At 51.1% G+C, this 7,127-nt stretch overlaps 1 long non-coding RNA gene across 1 annotated transcript; it reads right to left on the bottom strand.

Annotated features, from left to right (window-relative positions):
• Window positions 1–2,393: 2,393 nt before the first annotated feature.
• LOC119470848 lies at window positions 2,394–4,207 on the bottom strand. Its single transcript, XR_005199819.1, has 2 exons — window positions 3,962–4,207; window positions 2,394–2,568 (listed from the first exon to the last, which is right to left on the bottom strand). It is a non-coding gene; the product is annotated as an uncharacterized LOC119470848 (long non-coding RNA).
• Window positions 4,208–7,127: the final 2,920 nt, after the last annotated feature.

Genomic DNA, 7,127 nt, shown 5'->3' with positions numbered 1-7,127 from the left:
GGTGCAGTGGCACATCCCTGTAATCCCAGCTACTCGGGAGGCTGAAGCAGGAGCATCACTTGTACCTGGGAGGCGGAGGTTGCCGTGAGCCAAGATCACGCCATTGCACTCCAGCCTGAGCAGGAGTGAAACTCCGTCTCAAAAAATATATATATACAAAAATTAGTTGGATATGGTGGCGCGCACCTGTAATCCCAACTACTTGGGAGACTGAGGTGAGAGAACTGCTTGAGCTCAGGGGTTTGGGGATAGGGTTAGAGGTTGCAGTGAGCCGAGATCTCGCCATTGCACTCCAGCCTGGGTGACAGAGTGAGACCTTGTCTCAAATAAATAAATAAATAAAAGCAAGAAAAAACTGAGATCAGGGCCCGGAATGAAGGCTGCTAATATTACAATAATTTTTTATTAGAACATTCCAATTATAAAAATAAAGCTTGTTTTCTTAAAAAAAAAAAAAAAAACTGAACAGAGATAGCAGCAGTTACACACTGTGAGGAAAAGGAGGACTTCACAGAATTAGTCCAAGCAAACCATTAAATGAACAAACAAGAAGGGAACTGGAATCCAGAGTTGCTACAGTGTGTTTTATTATTTATTTATTTATTCATTCATTCATTCATTCATTCATTCTTATTTTTGAGATGGAGTCTCACTCCGTCACCCAGGCTGGAGTGCAGTGGTACAATCTCGGCTCATCACAACCTCTGCCTTCTGGGTTCAAGGGATTCTCCTGCCTCAGCCTCCTGAGTAGCTGGGATTACAGGTGCACACCACCACACCCGGCTAATTTTTGTTTTTCAGTTTTTTTTTGAGATGGAGTCTCGCTCTTGTTGCCCAGGCTGGAGTGCAATGGTGTAATCTCGGTTCTTCACAACCTCCGCCTCTTGGGTTCAAACGATTCTGCCTCAGCCTCCCAAGTAGCTGGGATTACAGGCATGTGCCACCATGCCTAGCCAACTTTTGTATTTTTTAGTGGAGGCGGGTTTCTCCGTGTTGGTCAGATTGATCTTGAACTCTCAATGTCAGGTGATCTGCCGGTCTCGGCCTTCCAAAGTGCTGAGAGTACAAGCGTGAGCCACCATGCCCAGCCTAATTTTTCTATTTTTAGTAGAGATGGAGTTTCACCATGTTGGTCAGGCTGGTCTCAAACTCCTGACCTTGTGATCTGCCCGCCTCAGCCTCCCAGAATGCTGGGATTATAGGCGTGAGCCACTGAGCCAGCCTTATTTATTTATTTATTTTGAGATGGAGTCTCCCTCTGTTGCCCAGGCTGGAGTGCAATGGCGCCATCCTAGCTCACTGCAACCTCCACTTCCTGGGTTCAAGCAATTCTCCAGCCTCAGCGTCCTGAGTAGTGGGGGTTATAGGTGTGTGCCACCACACCCAGTTAATGCTTGTATTTTTGTAGAGACAGGGTTTCCCCGTGTTGGCCAGACTGGTCTTGAACTCCTGACCTCAGGTGATCTGCCCACCTCAGCCTCCCAAAGTGCTGGGATTACAGGCATGAGCCACTGTGCCCAGCTTTATTTTATTTATTATTTATTGAGACAGGGTCTTGCTCTGTCATCCAGACTGGAGTACAGGGGCACAATCTCGGTTCACTGCAACCTCTCGGCCTCTGAGTAGCTGGGACTACAGGCGCACCAGTTGATTTTTATATTTTTTGTAAAGACAGGGTCTCACTATGTTGCCCCACCGCTGGTCTCAAACTCCCGGTCTGAAGAGATCCTCCCACCTCCACCTTCAAAAGTGCTGAAATTACAGGTGTGAGCCACCACATTTGGCCATAATATATTATCTAAAATGTCAATTTTCAATAAAAAATTGCAAGACATGCAAAGAAAAAGGAAAGTGTGACCCACACTCTGGAAAAAAAGAAAAAGGACTCAACAGAAACTCACTGAGGGGCCCAGATGTTGGACTGTCTCTCTCCTTCCCTCTCTTTCTCCCTGTTCCAATTTCCAGGGAAGAGGCTCTGACTGGCCGGGTTCCACCCCTGATTCTACCATCTGTGGAGGAGGTGGGGTGGGCAGAGAAAAATGATAATAACATAGTAGGTGGAAGCTACCTCTTTGAACCCACATGGATGAAGATCATTTCCTAGAGAAAAGAGGGGTCACTGGTTCCAGTTTAAGTAGACATCCCCAGAGGTGTCTGTTGCTTTTGCTTCTATTCTGAAAGGTAAGTGGTGATGCCTCCAGGAGCCCAGTGGCATTTGGATTTATCTCCCATTGGGAGGATAGCATTCTTCATTTGCTGGCTATTTCTTAGGTTGGTGATTTGCAAACATCCCTGCTCCCCATGGAAGGACTGTGTAGAGGGCTGGAAGAGGGGAGGGATGGGAAGACAGGTCACCAACCCTAGGCCCCTTTTCAGTAACCAAGTCTCAGAAGTGGTGCCATCATTCACTTCTGATTTAATGTAAATTGCATTAAAAAAAAAAAACAAAACAGTTGTTGAATCTCTTCCCTCTGACTCCATTTCTGCAATGATCAAGATTGGGCTGTGTGTCCAGGACATGGGTGGGAGCCCTGACAACACTCCGGGTGGGCCCTATGTGAACCGCAGCTTTCAAGTAGAAGACAAAAGAACCAGGAATGAGAAAAATAAAAGGTATTAAAATAGGCTTAGCTACTTTGGGGTTTTCCTTTGTATTTATTTTTAGCAAGGATTGTGTGCCTAACTCTGCATTAAAATAGCTGATGCTCCCAGTCATTGTTCCAGGCCCTTGCACACTGCAGCCTGGCAGGCTTTCTGCAGCCAAAAGTGAAGGCAGCTGGCAGGGCCTGGCCCACCCAAGCCGAGGAGAGGGCATTTATTTCATGGACCTCCCTCACTGAACCCTCGTGGGCGTGAATGCAAACAGAAGCAGGGTGCTTTGGGTATGGCTGAGCTGGGAAGGCTCATAGGAGCCAACCATGCTTGAGGACTTAAGCCTCCAAAATGCGTCTCCTGCTGCCTGCAGCCGTGGGAGCTGAGATTCCTTCACTGCATCAGCAAGCCTGGCATCTCAGGGAGGCAGATGCCACAGCCAGCTCTGCTCACACTCCGTTAGGGACTTTGAGCATTTTTCCTAGGAGAAGAGTTCAGGAAGACCTTCTAGTCAGCAAGCCCCACCTTAAAATGCCCGAATCTGTCACATCCTTCCTACTGACCCATTAGCCACCAGGGAGGACCAGGTGCTTCGGTTGAACGGATTAGAGGGTAGAATGGGGAAGGAGCTACGAAGGGGAAGGGGACCCCGGAGTGAGAAAGTTTAAGCGACAAACCCTCCCTTTGCCCAGAGGTTTCCAAGTCTTGGCCCTGGTGCCAGTGGTGGCGGGGTCGGGGGCGCTCGGGAGGCCCAGGGGCTGCCCCTCGGCCCCGCCGCGCGAGGCCAGCCGAGGCCAGCGGACCAAGGCGGCAGCTGCAGGCGCCTCCTTCCCCCGCAGCACTGAACTCCCCCGCCCCGCACTCGAGGCGGCTGCCAGGAACTGAAATATTAATAGGCACAAACTTCCTGGAAAGATTTGCGTCTTCAACACAGATGACCCCGCCTTGCCCACTGAAATAAATAAAGGGCAGCTCCGGGGCCAGGCGGCGGGGAATCCGGGGCACTGCCGCGAACCCACCCCCCGCCGGGCCTCCGCCGCAGCCCAAGGGCGCTCGGCGCGGGCTCTCTAAATGTCCCGCGGGACACCACGGGCAGGAAGCGCGAGCTCGGGGCTGCCTTTCGTAAACAGGGCCTGGGCGCGCGCCCGCAGTCTGGACGCCCCAGGTGGACGCGCGCACGCCCGGCCACGCGCACGCCTCCGCCCCCTGCCCCGCGAGCAGCCCCCGCCTGGCCCGCCAGCCCCAGCCCACGGATGACGCGCGCGCCCCCCAGCCCGCGGTTTCTCCTACCGCGACGCACCCCGCCCGCCCTCTCCGCCCCTCAGCCGGGACATCTGTCACTTAGGAGCCTCAAAACAAATCCCCCCACCTGGCGTTTAGAAATGCGATTTGGTTTTCGGAGTTCTTCGATATTCTCATCTCCCGGGATTCCCTGGGCAAGGAGGCAGCTGTGGCTCAGGAGGCCAACGCACCTCTCCTCCCAGCGGCTTAGGAGGCGGTGACAGGCCAGGAAACCCCACTCCGTCCGCCGCTTTCCCCTTGCGCCGCGGATCCAGCGCCTGCTCCCATCTTGCCCGTAGCAATGTGCCAGTGTAGGGAAGTGTCAGTGCCCAACTCAACTGCACACCCCATGGAGCGGCCCGGACGCCCCAGCTCAGGCTTCAGGCTTCTGAAGGGAGCAGCTGCATTTGCTCCAACTGTTCTCCCCACCTGCAAGCCATCCATTCATTCATTTAAAATAGTTAGTGGGCGCCTAATAGGCACTATTCTAGGAACTGGGGATACAGGAGCAAAAAGAAACACAAAAATCTCTGCCCTGCTGGAGCTTTTATTGTAATGGGAGAGACAGAACAACCAAAGTAAAATGTGAAATATGTTAAAATAGTGATCAAGCCAAGACAAAAAATAATAATAATAACCACAGGGAAGAAGAAGGATATGCAATGTGTGTTAGGAGAAGTTTCGGGCAGGGTGCCTGGCAGGCCTTCACTGAGAAGGCGACAGTGATTTTTGAGTAAAGGCCAGAGGGAACCCAGCAAGCCACCCACACAGATATCCGGCGGCCTGCTGTGTTCCCAGAACAGCAGGGAGGCCAGAGTGGCTGGAGCAGAATGAAGAGGAGGTGCCTAGTGGAAGCCAGGGACCTGGCTCAGTGGCTGATGCCTGTAATTCCCGCACTTTGGGAAGCTGAGGCAGGTGGATCACCTGAGGTCAGGAGTTCGAGACCAGCCTGGCCAACATAGTGAAACCCTGTTTCTACTAAAAATACAAAAATTACTGGCCGGGCGCGGTGGCTCAAGCCTGTAATCCCAGCATTTTGGGAGGCCGAGGCGGGCGGATCACGAGGTCAAGAGATCAAGACCATCCTGGTCAACATGGTGAAACCCCGTCTCTACTAAAACTACAAAAAATTAGCTGGGCATGGTGGCGCGTGCCTGTAGTCCCAGCTACTCAGGAGGCTGAGGCAGGAGAATTGCCTGAACCCAGGAGGCGGAGGTTGCGGTGAGCCGAGATCGTGCCATTGCACTCCAGCCTGGGTAACAAGAGCGAAACTCCGTCTCAAAAAAATAAAAAAATAAATAAATAAAAATAAAAATACAAAAATTAGGCCAGGTGCAGTGGCTCATGCCTGTAATCCCAGCACTTTGGGAGGCCAAGGCAGGCAGATCACGAGGTCAGGAGTTCAAGACCAGTCTGACCAACATGGTGAAACCCTGTCTCTACTAAAAATACAAAAATTAGCCAGGCAAGGTAGCATGTGCCTGTAATCCCAGCTACTCAGGAGGCTGAGGCAGGAGAATTGCTTGAACCCAGGAGGCAGAGGTTGCAGTTAGCCAAGATCGTGCCATTGCACTCCAGCCAGGGCAACAAGAGCGAAATTCCATCTCATTAAAAAAAAAAAAAAATTAGCTGGGCATGGTGGCACTTGCCTGTAATCCCCGCTACGTGAGAAACTGAGGCACAATAGTTACTTGAACCTGGGAAGTGGAGGTTGCAGTGAGTCGAGATTGCGCCACTGCACTCCAGCCTGGGCAACACTGTGAGACTGTGTCTCAAAAAAAAAAGAAAAGAAAACTAGTCAGGCATGATGGTGGTGCCTATAGTCCCAGCTACTTCAGAGGCTGAGGTGGGAGAATCACTTGAACCCAGGAATTTCAGGCTTTAGTGAGCTATGATCATGCCACTGCACTCCGCCTGGGCAGCAGAGTTAGGCTCTGTCTTTGAAAATGAAAAAAAGAAGCTAGGGCCGGAGAGGTAAGAGAGGGGGTCAGATCTTGGAGAGAGACGGTGGGCCATTGTAAGGACTTGGGCTTATAGATGAGAGCCACTGCAGGGTTCTTCTTTCTGGGCAGGGGAGGGACACCTGTGACTTTTGAAAGCAACACCCTGGAGGGCGGGGAGATTGCAGAAGCAAGGGCAGAAACAGGAGACCAGTCAGCAGGCTCTTGGGGTAATCCCAGGAGAGATGATTACCCTAGGGGATGGCCTAGGGTGTGGCTGAGGAGGTGATGAGAAATGGTGGACTCTGGAAATATTTTAAAGGCTGACAGGATTTATCGCCAGGCCAAATATGAAGTGGGAGAGAGAAAGAAGAGAGAGGAATCAAGGGGAGTCTCAAGGTTTCTGCCTGAGCAACAGGAAGAAAGGGTTGTCATTAACCAAGATGGAGAAAACTGGCCTTGCTAGTTTGGTGGGTGGGGGTGGGACTCTTAGAAGCCTAGTTTTGATGGGTTGGATTTCAGACACCCATTAGATACATCCAAGTGGAGGGTTAAGTAGACACTGGTAAGGGAGGGCCAGTGCAGAGGAAATGTGCAGGCCGGGGATAAATCCTGGGGAGCTGCCACCACAGACCTGCTGGTATTTAAAGCCACAGTTTTCTTTCTTTTTTTTTTTTAAAAAAAAGACGGGGTTTCACCTTGTTGGTCAGGCTGATCTTGAACTCCCAACCTCAGGTGATCCACCTGTCTTAGCCTCCAAAGTGCTTGGATTACAGGCATGAGCCACCACACCCGGCCCAAAGCCACAGTTTTCTGAGACTAGCTAGCTCTGTACTGTCCAATATGGTAGCCACCAGCCACATGTGGCTCTCCAACACTTAAAATTAGTGCAAATTGTGTGACTGAAGAACTAACTTTTTTTAAAGAGATGGGATCTTGCTCTGTTGCCCAGGCTGAAGTACAGGGGCACAATCACTGTAGCCTGAAATTCCTGGGCTCAAGTGATCCACCCACCTCAGCCTCCTGACAGCTAGGCCTATAAGTGCACACTACTGTTACCAAGTAATTATTTTATTTTATTATTATTATTTTTTTAGTGAAGATGAGATCTCCCTATGTTGCCCAGGCTGGTCTTGAACTCCTGGCTACAAGAAATCTTCCAGCCGGGCGCGGTGGCTCACGCCTGTAATCCCAGCACTTTGGGAGGCCGAGGCGGGTGGATCACGAGGTCAAGAGATCGAGACCATCCTGGTCAACATAGAGAAACCCCGTCTCTACTAAAACTACAAAAAATTAGCTGGGCATGGTGGTGCG

The sequence above is a fragment of the Cebus imitator genome, unplaced genomic scaffold (assembly GCF_001604975.1).
Source record: "Cebus imitator isolate Cc_AM_T3 unplaced genomic scaffold, Cebus_imitator-1.0 Scaffold42, whole genome shotgun sequence".
In the NCBI taxonomy this organism is placed as follows: Eukaryota; Metazoa; Chordata; class Mammalia; order Primates; family Cebidae; genus Cebus; species Cebus imitator.
Note: the sequence above shows the minus strand (reverse complement) of the source record. Positions and strands in the feature narration are given on the sequence as shown.